The following is a 19,486-nucleotide window of genomic DNA, read 5'->3' on the forward strand; positions in this document are numbered from 1 at the left end:
TTAAACAAAACAAAAAGGGCCTAGATAACCGGGGTATACCGTTTAAAATGTTAATATATTTAAAGTGTTCAAAGTGCAGTTTCAGTGCAAGTCAGTTGAAACGATCTTAAGTTGGCGTGACGTTGAAGTCGTGCGACCCTGCTGCTGTACTGGCTTGTAGTTCGTTTATAGCATAACGTTAGCATTTCGCTTTTGGCGACTAGATTTATGATTCAAATTATAAAAGTAGGGTAGACATGTGGAGATTATCCGGCTGAACAAAACGTGATCCCTCTCTTAAATGTGTGTCAACCACAGACCTTATTTCGAGCTATTTTCCAAAATCCTATGGAGAATTTGCATTGGTTTTTCACGAAGGAACCGGAAGAAGTTTACTTCCGGGTTTTACCACGCGTCACTGCGGTTCTCATCTGTAATGGAAGCTCGTCGAGGGTACGTATATTTGTATTTCAACAGAAAAGTAGTTATATACATAATTGTGTTCGAAAATAAAACACAAATGTTTATATGAATTGTTTATAGTTCTGATTTGACTTTATTTTAAGTCAAATCATAACTATTATATGTAGTTTAATCATTTTTATTTAGGTGGTCGCTCAGTTTTTCAAATGTACACCATTCAGCTCCTCCAGCACCCCTACTTCCTGCGGCACCCGACACACTGAACTCACATGTTGTTTAACAGATGACACGTTTGTAAACAAAAACCCTGCTGGGGGACTGGGTGATACATTATCTTTTAAAATTGTATGAACATGTCCAAATTTAAGAATCCCCATAGAAATTGTCAACGGACAAACTGTTTTCTCAAGATGTACATGTATTATTATTATTTTTAAATAAGAAAAAAACAGTGTTCTTGTTTATTACAGGTTATAAAGTTATACTTTTATAAAATGTATGGACAACATTTTAAAAAGTGCTGGGGACATGTACCCAGCATCCCCAGCTTAAATGACACCTATGAATATATCCCTCTGTCCTTTCAGCGCAAATCGACATAGCATAGGCAACAAATCAGAAGTCAGGGAATCAAGCTAATTAATTAAAAAAGTCTAAACTGAGTGAAAAGTCTAACTATAAATAATAGATTTTAACTTATGTCTTTTCAGAGTCTTGGTTTTCTCAATGTTTGGGAAGGCAAGTGTTTCTTATTTGTCACACAATTGTAATTGCATTAAAAAATTCAATGATTTCTCAAATGTCATATTTTTTTACAAAGAAATGACGGAACTTTGACATTTCAATTTCAGACAAGAAAAATAACAATAACAAAAGAAGTCCTTTTGGCTGTCACTGACAAGCTTCGAGCCACAACCAAAACAAAAGACAACGATGAAGGTGACGAGAAAGACACTTTCTGGGGCGAGGTGTGTCAGGAGCTTGGAATATCCGATTCCAAGACCAATAGGACACGGCTTCATCATGCCTATAATCATCATAAAAAGGTACATTTTTTATAAATATTGCACTAATATTGATTCTTATTTCTGCTTTGCTTTTATCTTCATCATCAGTCTGCCTGTGTGAACAACTTTAATTTGGATGTGCTATAATATTTTATATTATTTGATTAATAATTACATCTTTGGATTTCATTTGCTCCTTGTCATGTGCAGATGAGACACAAGACACAGATGGTGACCGCAGCACCTGCCAGCCCATCGACAGACAGTGACCACACGGCCTGCCCCATCGACGGTGACCACAGTTCCACTGACATTGACCGCACAGTGCCTGCTACCCCATCGTCGGTTAGACAGGCATTCACAGAGACGAGTGAACCAGAAGACGTTTCAGAGGTAAATATCGCATATTAGCACGTAGTTAGTGTTAGTGTGTTATGAAACATGCACACTACTGTGTGGAGTGAAATTATAGTTAGTCCCAAATAAACAATTTCAGATATATTGATTCATATCAGTAAAGAGTCATTCCAACTTTGGTCACTTTCGCTAATATTTTTTCATTGTGTTTTACAGTGTAATTCATCAGGGACATATGACTCCTCATCACACTCAAAAGATGGGCAACTCTTACACTCATTTAAATTGCCTTCAAATCCTTCATTTTTTTTTGTCACTAAAAGTGACTGGAAGAAACTGAGGATGAGACAACATAAGCGTCGATTCAAATCTTTAAACTGGACTTCAGTCATGGCCACTGGCATCCGGAGTGTCCACCCACACTGTTGCTTTGTCTTCAAATCTCACAGTGTGCAAACAGTTGGGTCAAAAAGGAAAGGGTCACTTTTTTCATGTGTTGGCTACTGTCGATTTGATGACTGTCCTGTGGAGGTCGAAGTTGACATTGAGGATGAGTCATCCCTTAAGGCAGTTGTGACCTTCAGAGGTGAAAAAGCATGGCACAACTGTGAAGAACTCAAACATCGGCCTGTGCGTGCAGATGAAAGGGATGCACTTGCTAATGCCCTCACCAGCAAACTTCCCAGAAGTGTGTACCTTGATAAGCTCAATAAACTGGATGACACTGTGTTGGCTTCTGGAAACAGAGACCAGGTACCATCAACTGGTGTGATGAAAACATTGTCCTGGCAGGCAAGAAAGAAGCTGAGAAAGCACAGCAATGAAATGATCAGCCTCAGAAAAATGATGGAGGAAGAGCTTGAGACTGAGGAAGCAGTCATTAAAAAAATTATAGCACACCCCAAAGGAGTCATGCTATGGTCCAACAAAACAATTGACCTCTTCCATGACAGGTGCAGGGAAGACATTGTATATGTGGATGCGACAGGGAGCATTGTTAAAAAGGCAAAAGGGAAAACCTCACCTTTTTATGTGTATGAGATGGTGGTCCGAAATCCGTTCAAAGGATCCTCCCCTGTCCCTGTGGCCACCTACATCACAAACGACCACACAATAGCCTCCATATCCTTTTTCCTTGGGTCATTTCTGACTGATGTAATAAGACTCCATGGAAGGGGAGCCAAAAAAAGACCTGTCATGCTGATCTGTGATGGCTCTACAGTCCTCATGGAGTCCATGGCCTATAATTTCTGTGGAGTCAGCCTCCAGGAACTTCTCTCCATGTACTACAGCATCGTATCTGGACAGGCAAAGCATGATTGTACTTTTAGTAGTAGTCCAAGTAGTACTAAATCCAACAGTACCGATTTCATTAAGAACTTATTGCACAAAATCCTTTTATCTCTCATCAAAGATGGCAGAAAACATGCATTATTGTACTCAGGGGTGGAGTTTGACAAAGGATTACTCAAAAAGTACACAGTAAAAGTACTTGATTGTACTTGTGCTACTAGTCCAAGTAGTACTGAATCCAACAGTACCAATTTCACTAAGAACTTATTGCAAAAAAATCATTTTATCTCTCATCAAAGATGGCAGAAAACATGCATTATTGTACTCTGGAGGGGAGTTTGACAGGGGATTACTCAAAAAGTACACAGTAAAAGTACTTGATTGTACTTTTAGTAGTAGTCCAAGTAGTACTGAATCCAACAGTACCAATTTCATTAAGAACTTATTGCACAAAATCATTTCATCTCTCATCAAAGATGGCAGAAAACATGCATTATTGTACTCTGGAGGGGAGTTTGACAGGGGATTACTCAAAAAGTACACAGTAAAAGTACTTGATTGTACTTTTAGTAGTAGTCCAAGTAGTACTGAATCCAACAGTACCAATTTCATTAAGAACTTATTGCACAAAATCATTTCATCTCTCATCAAAGATGGCAGAAAACATGCATTATTGTACTCGAGGGGAGTTTGACAGGGGATTACTCAAAAAGTACACAGTAAAAGTACTTGATTGTACTTTTAGTAGTAGTCCAAGTAGTACTGAATCCAACAGTACCAATTTCATTAAGAACTTATTGCACAAAATCATTTTATCTCTCATCAAAGATGGCAGAAAACATGCATTATTGTACTCTGGAGGGGAGTTTGACAGGGGATTACTCAAAAAGTACACAGTAAAAGTACTTGATTGTACTTTTAGTAGTAGTCCAAGTAGTACTGAATCAAACAGTACCAATTTCATTAAGAACTTATTGCACAAAATCATTTCATCTCTCATCAAAGATGGCAGAAAACATGCATTATTGTACTCAGGGGTGGAGTTTGACAAAGGATTACTCTAAAAGTACACAGTAAAAATACTTGATTGTACTTGTGCTACTAGTCCAAGTAGTACTGAATTCAACAGTACCAATTTTATTAAGAACTTATTGCACAAAATCCTTTTATCTCTCATCAAAGATGGCAGAAAACATGCATTATTGTACTCAGGGGTGGAGTTTGACAAAGGATTACTCAAAAAGTACACAGTAAAAATACTTGATTGTACTTGTGCTAGTAGTCCAAGTAGTACTGAATCCAACAGTACCAATTTCACTAAGAACTTATTGCAAAAAATCATTTTATCTCTCATCAAAGATAGCAGAATACATTATTTTGTGTACTCAGGACAGGAGTTTAAACAAGTATTACTTAAAAAGTACACAGTAAAAGTACTTGATTGTACTTTTAGACGTAGTCCAAGTAGTACTGAATCCAACAGTACCAATTTCATTAAGAACTTATTGCACAAAATCATTTTATCTCTCATCAAAGATAGCAGAAAACATGCATTATTGTACTCTGGAGGGGAGTTTGACAGGGGATTACTCAAAAAGTACACAGTAAAAGTACTTGATTGTACCTTTAGTAGTAGTCCAAGTAGTACTGAATCCAACAGTACCAATTTCATTAAGAACTTATTGCACAAAATCCTTTTATCTCTCATCAAAGATGGCAGAAAACATGCATTATTGTACTCAGGGGTGGAGTTTGACAAAGGATTACTCAAAAAGTACACAGTAAAAATACTTGATTGTACTTGTGCTACTAATCCAAGTAGTACTGAATCCAACAGTACCAATTTCACTAAGAACTTATTGCAAAAAATCATTTTATCTCTCATCAAAGATAGCAGAATACATTCTTTTGTGTACTCAGGACAGGAGTTTAAACAAGTATTACTTAAAAAGTACACAGTAAAAGTGCTTGATTGTACTCGTGGTAGTAGTCCAAGTAGTACAGAATTCAGCATAACCGATTTTATTAAGAACTCATTGCAAAAAAATATTGTATCTCTCATCAAAGAGGGCAGAAAACATGCATTATTGTACTCTGGAGGGGAGTTTGACAGAGTATTACTCAAAAAGTACACCGTAAAAGTACTTGATTGTATTTGTGGTAGTAGTCTAACATGTACTGAGTCCAACAGTACCAATTTTATTAAGAACTTATGGCTAAAAATAATTTGATCCCTCATCAAATATCATTGATTGATTGATCAAATATAGCATAAGCACTTTTACTATCGTCAGCGCCACTTCTCGGCGATTACCGTAAAGACGCTATTAATCGCGCACTCAAAAATGAAGCACTGCTCATTTGACCAAGCAAATGCGAGAGACGGCTGAGTTGACCGCAGTCTCTAACTGCCAGATATTCCCACCTACCTGCACCGGTTGCCCTGCATCCTGCCTCACCGAAAGCGCTTTAGACGACGGGGAAAGCGTGGTGGCGCGCTTGTCCATCAAAAAGCACACCTGACGGCTTCTTCCGTGACTTATCCACGCATCAGATGTCATGGCCCTCCCGCTGCACGCCATCCGAGGGTTCGGTGGATTCATCCTGTCTTTCCGGAGCTGCGGCCTCTGCTGGGCCCGCTGGCAGCTCCTCCTGCCCGACTGACTGCTCCCGGTCCGCGCGGCGTTCAACACGCACATCTTCGTCAGCTGAGACGCACTACACCTTCGGCCAGCCCGGAGAGAAAACTCTGCATGGCTTTGCTAAATGCTAGGTCAATAGCAAACAAGACGTTCCTGTTAAACGACTTCTTCATCTCTCATGATCTGGATTTAATGTTCCTGACGGAGACCTGGGTCCACACCGACGAGTATGTACCGTTTTCTGAACTTCTTCCTCCCGACTGTACTTTCTTCAGCTCCCACCGTACCACCGGTCGTGGTGGGGGTATAGCTTCAGTGTTTAGAGCTAATCTCCAATGCCGTTTGCTTCACCCAGTAACTAGCTATACTTGCTTTGAGTTGCAGCTTTTTGAATTGAGTCCAGCCTCGTCTATACTCTGTGCATTCGTGTATCGTCCGCCAAAGTACAATAATGATTTCACAACTGACTTTTCTGACTTTTTGTCTGGGATCATGGTGAAATATGATCGTGGTTTGATCTGCGGAGACTTTAATGTCCATGTGTGCTGCGAGTCTAAACCTCTGGTTAGGGTTTTTTTTAACCTCCTTCACTCTTTTGGTCTTATTCAGTCTGTGGCTGGCCCAACACACGATAAAGGACATACCTTAGATTTAGTATTAACGTTTGGATTGTCTATCTCTGTGGATGAAATATGTGCAGGAACGCGTATCTCAGACCATTTACCGGTTCTGTTTACAACCTCGATCCCTTCTGTAGGAGTCGAATCATGTGCTTCTGCGCGTTATCTGCGTTCAATTAACCCCTTGACTGCCTCACAGTTTTCAGATGCTTTTAATACTTATCCGATTTGTAAATTAGAGGTGAACTGTGCTTTTAGTGCGGATGAGCTTATCTCTTTGTTTGATTCGACATGCACACTAATACTGGATTCCGTTGCTCCCTTTACGCTTAGACGCAACAAAGTTCTCTTGGAGCCGTGGCTCAATGATTGTACTCGCGCTTTTAGACGCGCTTGTAGGCGTGCAGAGAGAAAATGGAAAAAGGATAAACTTCATGTCTCTTTAGAAATTCTTCGTGCTTGCCTTTCCGATTATCAGATGGCAGTTAAAGCAGCCAAAACAGAGTATATTTCTCTGTTGATCTCCAAAAATAGCCATAAACCTCAAGTTATTTTTAATGTCCTCAACTCGATCATTAATCATTGTGATGCTTCTCCAATTGTGCCATCAACTACTCTCTGCGATACATTTCTTAATTTTTTTATCGAAAAAGTATCTGTTCTTAGGCTAGCCTATACTAGTGCTACCCCAGATCCTGCTTCCTTTCTGTGCCCTGCTGTCCTCGACCATTTTGAGCCTGTATCCCTCTCTTCTCTCTCGGATGTAGTCAAGCACCTGCGGCCGACAAATTGCACCTCAGACAGCATTCCCTCTCGCCTTTTTAGAGATGTTTTCGAATCAGTTGGAGCAAGTATTTTATTACTTATAAATACCTCTCTTAATTCAGGATGTGTCCCAGCTGCCTTCAAACATGCCGTGGTTAAGCCACTACTTAAAAAGAAAAATCTCGAGACTTCCGGTTGGACGAACATGTGAGGGCTGCGTTGTCTCGTTCTCCCACGATTTTACTTTCTACATTTAATTTAAAACCACCGAAGTTGAGTTAAACCCGTATTGTGTGAACATAATTTGGACTATAAATCAGAACAAGCCGATGTGATGCCGAAACCTGCGTTGAAAACGGAGACGAAACAGGCAAAAAAGACCGAAACTGCTGTCTCAAGTGCAAGTGAAGTTGCTGGCGCGGACATGGCTAGCATAATTAGCCTGCTTGAAGAGCACAGAGCTAGCATTTCAGCTGATTTCAAAGCTGCCTTTGCGGTACTGGAGGCGAAGCTGAACCAAACACAGACCACAGTAGCAGAACATGGGGAACAAATAGACTCTCTTGAGACCAATGCCAATCTGCAAGATCAGCGACTCCGTATACTCGAGGAGAAGTGTGCGGTATTAGCAGATAGCAATGCTAAGCTAGCTGCGAAGACCGCAGATCTGGAAGGTCGGAGCCGCAGAAATAACATTAGAATCATTGGACTTCCTGAGTCTATTGAGGGACCCCGGCCTACAACCTTCTTTTCTGAATTTTTGGTGGAGCTGCTAGGCAATGAAACTCTCTCATCCCCTCCCGAGCTGGACCGTGCACACAGAGCGCCGGCTGCTAGGCCGCAGCCAGGGACGAGACCGCGACCTGTGATATTGCGGCTGCATCGCTACCAAGTAAAGGACCTGATTGTCCGGGAGGCCCGCAAGAGACGAGGGGATCTCCGCTACCGTGGGACACCAGTGCAGATCTACGAGGACTTCACACAGGAGGTTCTCGAACAGCGGGCGAAATACCGAGACATCATGTCAAAGCTGTACAACCTAGGCCTCAGACCGGCTCTTCTGTTCCCTGCTCGCCTGCAGATCACACTTGGAAGTGGGGCTAAGAAAAGGTTCCCCTCGCCCCTGGAGGCTGTAGCCTTTGCAGCTGGCTATGAACGCGAGCCGGCTAACTAACCACTGATGTTGTGCTAGGCTAGTGGTGGCTGAGCTAAGCTGGACTAGGCTAAACCGCGCTGGCGCTGCATTGATGGTGGACTGGGTACGTTACAACCGTTATGTTGGGACACAATTGATTGTATAATCTAACGTTACCTAGCCATGACAGCGCACAATGCGACATGTTGTCTACATTTATTTTTTGTATGATTACATTTGTATATTTACACTATATACCCGGGGTATTTTTTGCACTTTTTCGAATGTCCTTGTTAACTCATGCTGTTCACAATTGTTTCTGGGCACTTTCCAGCCGTCGTTCTGTTGGGACGTCATTTATTTTATAACTAACGTTGCTCGGGCCAAGTCAGCAGACGATGTGACATGTTTACATCTATTTTAATTTAATTTAATTGTTTTCATTTTTGTATTTACACTATACCCGGGATGTTCTTGCACTTTTGCAATGTTCTTGTTAACATTTGCTGTTCACAATTGTTACACTTACTAAGGAGGTTGTATCTGCATGATGTGGGTACTGAGACACCTTGAAGAAGGAGAGATGATTCAGGTAGGGAAGTTATTGCCAATTTCATTGGCAGATGGAGCTCAGGGGTGGGGAGGGAGGGGGTCTAGGGCATGGGAGGAGGTGGGAAGGAGTAGAGGATGGGAGGGAGAGGGTGGGGCATTTATCTTGATGGGGCTACAGGTTTCCATTTGTTTGAGGCAGCTGTTTCATTTACATTCTGTTTTGTCATCTTTATGTACACTGTTCTCTCTCCATTTTTAGTTGTGGATGTTCTAAGGCTGATCTTACACCTTCGATGCTGTATGCAGTGTCATGGCTAATATAACTGGTACAGGGACTGGTGGTGGACAGGCGGTCAGGATACTCTCTTTGAACACTGGTGGGTTGAATGCTTCGGTGAAACGCACAAAGATTATGACACATCTTAAAAACCTGAAGGCGGATATAATGTTTATACAAGAGACACATCTCTGTAAATCTGATCAGCGAAAGCTGAATAGGCCGTGGATTGGACAAATGTTTCATTCACAATTTAACCTAAAGACAAGGGGCACAGCCATTTTAATTCGGAAAAAAGTAAATTTCACCCCTACTAATACAATTTTAGATCCAAATGGACGTTATGTCATCATTTCTGGTACTCTCTATCAGAAGCCGGTCATCTTAGTTTCTGTGTATGCTCCCAATTGGGATGATCATAATTTTGTGAAATCGCTATTCTCCACCATCCCCAATTTGAATTCCCATCTATTGATACTGGGAGGAGATATGAATTGTGTTATAGACCCAACACTAGACAGATCTAGTTCCAGAACTGTGGCGCCCTCTAAAACGGCACAGACTCTCTCTGCTTTTATGGACCACTATGGCTACGTCGACCCGTGGAGATTTTTACACCCCTCGGCTAGGCAATACTCTTTCTTTTCCCATGCACATCGTTCATACTCTCGCATAGATTATTTTATTGTTGATAAAACATTTATTTCGTCGATTGTCTCCGTTCAATACTCACCGATAACTGTATCAGATCATTCAACTGTGATCCTGGACCTTCACTTTGATCATAAGCCTAAGGAATTTAGATTCTGGCGTCTTGACCCTCTTTTACTTTCTGATGCAGCCTTTTGTGCGTGTATTTCGGAATCAATTGCATTCTTCTGTGAGACCAACCAAAATGAAGAGACCTCTGCGTCCCTACTCTGGGAAACCCTTAAAGCTTTTCTTAGGGGTAAGATCATCTCGCATACGTCTCATGTTAATAAACTTCGTAGAGCACGCCAAAGAGAACTGGAAGAATCTATCATTAATCTAGACAACCAACTATTTTCCACTCAATCACCTGATCTATCTAAAGAACGGATGGGGCTCCAAACAGAACTTGACATTCTCCTAACAAGAGAAGCTGAACGACTCCTTCTACACTCACGAGGGTCTATATATGAACATGGCGATAAAGCTGGCCGTCTCCTGGCCCACCAACTAAAGGCTAGGGTGGCCTCGAACCAAATCACCCAGATTCGGGACGGGTTGGGCTCTCTCACTTCTGACCCGGGAGAGATTAATAACATCTTTAAAACCTACTACTCTCGTCTCTACACGTCTGAATCCCCTGATAACGAAGATCAGCTACATACATTTTTGGATAAATTGGATATGCCCAAGATTTCGACTAACGACCAACAGACACTAGATGCCAACCTGCAGCTTGCTGAGATTAAAGAGGCAATACAGTCCATGAATAGTGGCAAATCACCGGGACCTGACGGATACCCGGTAGAATTCTACAAAAAATTCTCAAATCAACTTTCCCCATTATTATTAGATATGTTTAATTCGTCGTACGTCCAAGGCTCACTGCCGCCTACCCTTATGCAAGCCTCTATCTCTCTGATCTTTAAGAAGGGTAAGGACCCGTTGAGCTGTGCATCATATCGCCCAATCTCGCTCCTGTCTGTAGATGTGAAAATACTTGCGAAGATTTTTGCTCGCCGGTTGGAATCTATTATACCCTCCATCATTTCGGAAGATCAGACAGGATTCATAGGGGGGAGGCACTCCTTCACAAATGTCCGAAGACTTCTCAGCGTCATCCACAGCCCGCCTTCTCCTGCTGAACCGGAGGTTGTCATATCTCTTGATGCTGAGAAGGCCTTCGACAGGGTTGAGTGGGCCTATCTGTTTTCTGTCCTTCAACAGCTGGGATTTGGTCCAGGCCTCGTCTCCTGGGTTAGACTTCTGTACTCTTCTCCTCACTCCTCTGTATGTACGAACACCCAGCGCTCCAAATTCTTTCCTCTTTTTCGCGGGACGCGTCAGGGGTGTCCGCTCTCCCCACTACTATTTGCAATTGCTATCGAGCCATTGTCGATTGCTCTAAAAGCAGAGAGAGGAATTAAGGGGATTCAGAGAGGGGATATCGAACACAGGTTCTCGTTATATGCTGACGACCTCCTTCTGTATGTGCGCGATCCTATAGCTAGTACTCCACACATTCTCTCACTTTTGACCACTTTTGGTTCATTTTCAGGATACAAATTAAACATCCAAAAGAGTGAATGTTTCCCTATCAACCAATTGGCTACAGAATTACCTCCGTTGTCGTTGCCTTTTAGAATATCCAACTCAGGGTTTAAATATATGGGCATTGCAATCACGCAGTCTTTTAGTGCGCTACGGGAACACAATCTTACTGTCCTGACGGCAACAGTCAAATCTGACCTGCAGAGGTGGGGCCATCTGGCACTCTCTTTAGCAGGAAGAGTTCAGACAATAAAAATGAATGTACTGCCCAGATATCTATACATGTTCCAATGCCTACCTATTTTTTTGCCTAAATCTTTTTTCACTGCTATTGATAATATTATTTCCTCATTTATTTGGGCTGGTAAACATGCAAGAGCTAGTAGACCATTACTGCAGAGGGACAGGTTCCTGGGTGGGCTTGGTTTACCTAACCTTATGGGTTACTACTGGGCCACAAACACACACAAGATCATGCTCTGGTTCACTTCACCCCAGAGTGACTGGTGTCTTGTGGAGGCCAACTCATGTCGATCCACGTCACTTCAAGCCCTCGCGTGTAGCACTCTGCCCCTTTCCCCCTCACAATTCACATCTAACCCCGTTGTAATTGGCACTTTAAAGATCTGGGCACAAGTTAGACGTCACTTTGGTTGGCTTACTCTTCCTCAAGCAACTCCTGTCTGTAACAACCATCTATTTTTACCAGCCACAATTGACCCCCCGATTTTCTCACTTGAAGAGGGAAGGCCTCCGCTGCATAGGGGAGTTATACATTGATAGCCTGTTTGCCAGTTTTTGACCAACTACGGGTTGCCTTTAATCTAAGAGGATCTGATTTCTTTAGATACTTTCAACTAAGGGATTTTGCTAAGACCCACTCTCCACAATTCCCTCAATCCCTGCCTCCCAGTGGAGTGGATCTTGTACTTAGAGCAAGAACTTTGTCTAGGCGCCATGTCTCTTACTTTATGATCTTTTTTCTCCGGTTGATGAATCTGCCATTAACAAGATTAGAACTAATTGGGAAAAGGAACTACAGTTTCACCTTCTCTGATGACTTTTGGAAGAAGGCCCTGAGAGCCGTTAACTCATCCTCCAGTTGCGCTAGACTCAGCCTAATACAGTTTAAAGTTCTCCATAGACTACATTATAGCAAGGCTAAGCTCTCCAGGATTTATCCAGATAGATTGGATGACCGGTGTGATAGATGCTCCCAGGCCCCCTGCGACCTGACTCACATGTTCTGGTCGTGCCCTAAATTATCTAGCTTCTGGCAATCTTTCTTCGAATGTATTTCTGAAATTGTAGGTCTAAAAATCTCTCCATCCCCTCATGTAGCTATTTTCGGTAGGCCCCCAGATGGAATCAACATTACAAACACTCAAACCAATGTCATGGCCTTTACCTCCTTGATTGCTCGTAGGAAATCCTTCTTTTGTGGAAATCTCCTTTACCTCCCTCTTTTAAAATGTGGCTGAGTGATACTATGTCTCTTCTAAAGTTGGAAAAAATTAAGTTTACTCTCCGGGGTTCCTCAGATAAGTTTTACGCTCATTGGAGGCCACTGATCAGCTATGTAGACCGTCTTCCCCCTGATATGGTGTCGCTGTAGGGATTCTCCCTTTATTTATCCGTCTATAATTCTGATATGATTACTCCCCTGTCCACCACATAGGCAGCCCATGTGACATCCCTGGATATGTGTTAGTATGTATGTATGTATATGTATATTATTGTATCTATCATTTTGTATTGTATTGATGTACTGTTGCCTCAGTGCTCCGGGAGAGGGGTGGTTGGGATGGGGCGGGGTTAAGGGAAAGTGAGTAAGGGTTCTTTTGGGAGGGAAAAAATGAAAATGCCTTAATTGCTGTAATGCACTGTTACACTTTCTTTTCTTTTTTTACATGTGAATACAAATATATGAAAAAAAAAAAGAAAAATCTTGGGTGGGTCACGTGATGGCGGCGAGGTGAACACACGTTTTGGCTGGAGCTCCGTGCCACTCGGTTCTAATTATGCTATTATCCTGTTATTAACCGTGTTTTGGAAGCCACTTTTCGTATGAGCATTTCAGGCTATGTCCTTGGAAAACTTTTGGCCACAGTCTTTTGACAAAATGGGAAGAACTCAAAGGAATAGAGACAAGAAAGACACCGCTGAATCTGAGCCTGGTGAATGCACGCAAGATGGCGACCAAGCCGAATCTGTTATCTCTGACGAACTCGACCCTGCCCTTGCCAAAGCCCTAAACTTCATGACTGCTAACATCATAAAAGTAATCGATGATAAACTCAGCCCGCTGGTCGAGACTATTCATAACCACTCTGTGGAGCTCCAGTCTGCTAACAGGCGGCTAGATGAGGCAGAGACCAGGATCATGGCCGTGGAAAACTCCGCCACAGCGCAAGAGCCGAGGATAGCCGAATTAGAGAAGCAGGTCAGTGCTCTGGCGGAGAGTTTAGATATGGCTGAAAACTACAACAGGCGTCTGAATATTCGGGTCGTCGGCTTGGCTGAGGGCACAGAGACGGGGCAACCACACTCAAAGAAATAACTCATTGGATTAACTCAATTTTATTGTTGGCAGGTTTTCCATCCAATAAATATATGTGGCACAAACTCAAACTAATGGCATCCATGCAGTATAATGTAAATGAGTTAGTCCAACTCAAATTTTTCAAATAGAGTTTAAGTAAAATGATAACATTACCTTTATGAATTTAAATAATGCTAGTCCACCTAAATCCTATTTAATTAATTGAAAATGAAATAATGAGGTTAAATATAATTTAATAAAAATGTGTTACACATGATAGAAAACATGGTTTAGTTTTTTTTATTTTTAAATTCACATTATTCAAAACAATCCTCCATTCAATACAGTCTTTTTAAAATGAATGAATTCACACTGAAAGATGAAAAACATTTCTGAAAGATAATACCATTTTAAATGGCAGAGAAATGGAACTCCTATAATTAACTTACAAATCTCCCTTTGCCAAATACAATGAATACAATATAACAGGGGTATGCACTGCTCTTCTAACAGGACAATAACACATAACATAAAGAGTGCACTGCAAACACCAACATATGGAAATAGTGTTACAGTGTGTTGAAACAAATACAGAAAAGCACAGAACAAATGATTGATATAACGGCTCAATCTGCTCTGACTAGGAAACTCGTGAATAAAATGACAACAATGAACTCATGAGTCACTTCTTTTTCACATTTCAATCGAACAACTTGATCTTCAGACTTTCGATTTTACCATTCAGCTTGTGCCCATCCAGATTCATCACTACCTTCTGCATGAACTCGAAGGTGTGTTTGAGGTTGTCCGGAAAGCTCAAATCCAGGGCATAAATAAGTCCCAATAGCATGACAAACCCCACAATCACGCTGCCCAAGTTGTCCATGACTATATTGCCTTCGATGACAATTCCCACGTCCTCTGGCTGCCCATCCACATCTCTTTGAAGTGTGTATATGCCCATGACTGTGTTTGCCATGTCCCTCTTGGCATCTTCAGAGGCAGAGGCCTGAACAAAGACACAAACATACAACATATGTGTTAACTAAAACCTGAATTACTACATTTTATAGAAGCAGATTTACTTATGTGGCTCTCCTAATTGATCAAAACAGTTTTAGACTAACCCTCTGGTATCACTCAAATGTACTACCCTATTTGGCCACTCAGGATAAAAATGTCCACTTTCAAAAACTTGAATGATAAAATGATATGATACAAATATTATATTTAAATATTTTTCCCCCACACTTTTTGGGAAGTGTGGGAACATTTTTTAAATGGACAATTAGGGTAATTTGTACAGTGTATTCGAGACCGATTAGAAAAATTGAAATTCCAAAAAGTATCTAGAAAAACACAAAATCATTATAGCCAAATCTGATGTGAAAAATTACCAATTTGGACAAAAATGTCCGAGTGATACCAGAGAAGGTTAGGACCTCCAACACAGAACTAAATTAAGCTTGTAAGAAAAATGTTTGCATAAATAAGTTATAAAGATATATTCCTGTATGTTCTGTTTGATTATCAACGTTATCTTATTTATTAATTCAGGTATTATTTGTTTACGTCCCTACTTAATCATGTAATTTGTTGTTATTCCTGTAGTTAATTATGCATTTACCTACTTATTTCGATATGTATTTGATTATTTATTCTTTAATAATTTATTTCCTTGATTTATGTGATTATGTAATTATTCCTTTAACAATTTAGTAATTGCTGCATTCACATACCTTTTTAAACATGAATCTATTGATTAATATATTTCAGCATTTATTTATTATTTATTTATGTATTTATTCAATTATTTATAAGTTCTTACATATGTATTCATGTCCATATTTATTTATTCATTTATAGATGTATTTATATATAAATGTAAATATTTATTTCAGCATTCATTTATTATTTGTATTTATTTCCAGATATATTCATGTTTTAATTCACATTTGTATTTATCAATTGTATTCCTATGTTAATTTATAGATGTATTTATATCTGTATAAATGTATTAATTCACTTTTTCTATATTTATTTTAACACTTGCCCGATGAAATTAACTTCTGTATCTATTTATTATTATTTTTTTATTTCTGTATTTATTCATTCTTACATATATTCATTCCTATATTAATGTATAGATTTATTTATTTCTGCATGTATTTATGATATGTGATAAGATATTTAGATGTAAGCAGGGATAGGGTTGTGTGCCATATAATTTTCTTATTATAAATGTAAGTAATGGTGGTTATAATTGTGGGTAACACTGTTAACCAATACATTGAAACATATTGTGATAAACATACCTGATACTCCTTAAAAAAAGAGTCTGGATCCCTCGTTGAGGTAGATCGCGATGCTTCGCAGGATGCACCCCCTCTTGATGTGGATGTTTTCAAACTAAAGCAGGGGCGATAAATCAAAGACAATTAAGCACAATGCATGTGCAACAGAGCAGGTAGTTTACAACGTAGAGGGCTGTATCTGTCGTGTGTGTCCCTAAGCAGGACTCCTTACACCTACATTTCCACAATAAGCTATTGCCTTAAAAACACTATAAAAGCAGACAATTTCTTAAATGTGTTCATATGATCATGGACAAAACAATACAGTGAAAAACGAGGTTCTCTGCATTTATACTAACCGAATCTGATATTGCAAGGGCTTCCTTGATTTTGTGCCCCTTCACTCCTCCTTTGGTCTTGAAGATCTTCAAGAGCTTGTCTGAGAAGTGGTCCAGCTGCCACATGAACTTTGATTGAAGTGGTGATGTTGTGATCCTCAAAAACTCCGCATTCACCTTAAAAATATTATTAACAAGCACAATACAACCAATTGTTACTTGTTTATTAGAATCACAACCATGCAAGGATGTAGACATGAATCACAAAAGACAATAATAAAAGACTGTCAACAAATACAAATATTTACTTACTTCACTCTGCTGAAACAGAGCAGGCCATCTGCATTTGAAGTCCCCTATCAAAAGGCCTTTGCTCCACAATCTCAAGGCGTCTGTGAGAGAAGGTTTTTTCCATTTTGCTTTTATCACCACTTCATTGTCACGCTTTTTCAGTTCTGACAATAAGGCAATTCTCTCGTTCTCCAAGCTTTCTGTGGTTTCGCCTTTTGGGTGCAGAGGAATGTAGTTTACTTCAGCTTTCTTGGTTTTTTTATGTTTGCTGCAGCTTGGCCTTGGCCTGTTTTCTTGTGCTTTAAGGAGTTCACAAGGATTTCAGGATGGTCCAAGACGGCCAAGCTTTGTACGATAGTTTTGCATTTGTACTTAAGAGACTGTTTCCACCCCCCAAATCCTGTCTTGGATCCTAGCTGCCCCAAACAAGGTGGGCCCTCGTCAACGCTGCAGCTACCTCTTCACACTGATAGTCCTTTCGGATATTTGTGAATTTGATCATTTCTTGGGCTAGGCCATCAAGAATGACTCCTTTCAGCTTTAGGCCAGGCTGGAAGTATGTACCAGTTGTCTCAAACTCTGCATTCTTTAGATGAAGCTCAAATTCAGCCTCGTAGGTGAGCTAGGAAACCACAAAAACTGTGGGCCAGGATAACAATTGTGAGGCCTGAGCTTCAGGGGATGGATGCGGGGTTGACGTATACACCATATCATCACTGCAGCATGAGGCTATTGATGATTCAGGGATTAGAGGCTCTGAGCTTCCAGTAATTGAGGTCTTATCAAATGAGTCAACTGTGTACAAAGTGATGGAGGGGCTCAATATTTGACAATATAGGGAGAGTAAATTACTTTCAGTGTGCTTTTATCCTGAATTTCAGACACTGATGTAAGATTCATGAACTCGTTAAAGTCAACATCCATGTATTGCAGACGGAAGTCCTCTTTCAATTGAAGAGATGTCTTGACAAATGTGTGCAGTTCTTCAACTGGTTGCTGGGATTCCCGAATCCAGGGTCAGTTTTCTAGAGTCAGACTGGTCGGCAAGATGATGCGCAGAAGCGCCCGACCTGCCATTATGGAACACCTTTTAATCTAGAGCAGAAACAAGGTGAAAGAAACACATTAGGATTATATCAAAGATGAACATAAAAATGGTTTTACAGTTTTTGTCAGAGCCTGCTATCCAGAGCTCAGACTATTTAGGTTTAAAAATGATACTCACCTTTAACAATGATGAATCTTTTCAACATTACCATGCGCAAACTCCCAACCATGTAGTCAACAAGGGGATAGGGGTCTACCAAGTCAGCAAGCTCAATAACGGCAACCTCTGTATTGGGCGAGGCAGACAGCTCAAAAGCACCATAATGCTCTCTGTACCAAGCACATGCGTCTTTTACCAGAAAACACAACTTCTCCTTAACAATGCAAAGTTTAATGATCTCATGGAATTTAGGCAGTCCATCTGCAGATCCGTGTACAATAATCATCCCCTCGCAGTAACGTATACCCAAGCTAGACACATTGTTTGCCATATGAACCTCAGTCACATCTGGGAAACTTTGTTTCAGTGTAGACACGACTCCCTCATTAAGGACATCAACAGGCAATGTGTTCAATGACAATAACGTTAAATCGAATGTAATATAATCTAATGATCTCCATTATCCAGTATTCAATGCTAACCGTATCTAGCAAGCTAGCTAACAAACCAGTTATCCAGCTAGCTAGCTTGCTGCTTTACCTCGTGCACTTGAATTACTCTTTGCATTTTTTGGTTGAATTTAAACTGAATTTCGGTGTACTGTGTTCAATGACAATAACGTGACATCTAATTTAATATAATCTAATGATCTCTACTATCCAGTATTCAATGCTAACCATATCTAGCAAGCTAGCTAGCTTGCTGTTTAGACCCAACTAAAAACGGAGCAAAATATAACACGGTGGTTTCAAATATTCTTGTCGATATAATGAAAAGGCATTAGGCCTACTTGGAAACAGGGAACATTCTAAACTACTAGAAAAAACAAATACTTACCAAATAATAGACTTTCCACCGTCAGTTTCCCCAGTCAGTTTCCAGTCAGTGTTAGACAAAAGGCGGCAAATGACAGAACGGATCTTGTGCATGCGCAAAGGTGATGTGCAAAGGGGCGGTCCCAAATGATAACAATTCATTTTGAGTTGCTCTGTCTTAAATACATTTAATAAGTGAATTGATTAATGTAATTTGTGTTACACTAATGAACTATACTTAGGTTTATTTCTTAAATAAAAATATTTAAGTAAAGTGAAACAATTATTAAGTGTCAAGTCTAAGAAGGGCTTGAATCGTTTTTTTTGAGTGCAGTGGATTTCTTTGAATCGTGGTTGCCACTCACCCTTGGCATGGCTACAAAAGCGGGGCGCATAAAACTGGAAAGAGCACACCGCTCGTTAGCTCCCAGACCGGACCCGAACAGTACCCAGGTCGGTGTTGTTGCGACTTCATACATTCAGAGACAAGCAGAAAGTGATGGAGCGGCACGGCGAGCCAGTCAAGACGGCGCCCTTACACAATGGATCCAGGCTCTCTTTCTACAGCGACTTCTCTCCGGTGGTGATGAGGAATGCAAGGTGTATGATGCGGCGAAACAGCGCTACGGGAGAGAGGAATACCGTATGCTATGCTCTTCCCGGCTACTCTACAGGTGTCCCACGGAGGCTCCAAGAAGAGGTTTTCTT

At 40.6% G+C, this 19,486-nt stretch overlaps 1 long non-coding RNA gene across 1 annotated transcript; it reads right to left on the reverse strand.

Annotated features, from left to right (window-relative positions):
• Positions 1-16,177: 16,177 nt before the first annotated feature.
• On the reverse strand, positions 16,178-16,828 carry LOC117558925. The gene is made up of 3 exons (XR_004570888.1): positions 16,778-16,828; positions 16,487-16,642; positions 16,178-16,242 (listed from the first exon to the last, which is right to left on the reverse strand). It is a non-coding gene; the product is annotated as an uncharacterized LOC117558925 (long non-coding RNA).
• Positions 16,829-19,486: the final 2,658 nt, after the last annotated feature.

The sequence above is a fragment of the Gymnodraco acuticeps genome, unplaced genomic scaffold, assembly GCF_902827175.1.
Source record: "Gymnodraco acuticeps unplaced genomic scaffold, fGymAcu1.1, whole genome shotgun sequence".
In the NCBI taxonomy this organism is placed as follows: domain Eukaryota; kingdom Metazoa; phylum Chordata; class Actinopteri; order Perciformes; family Bathydraconidae; genus Gymnodraco; species Gymnodraco acuticeps.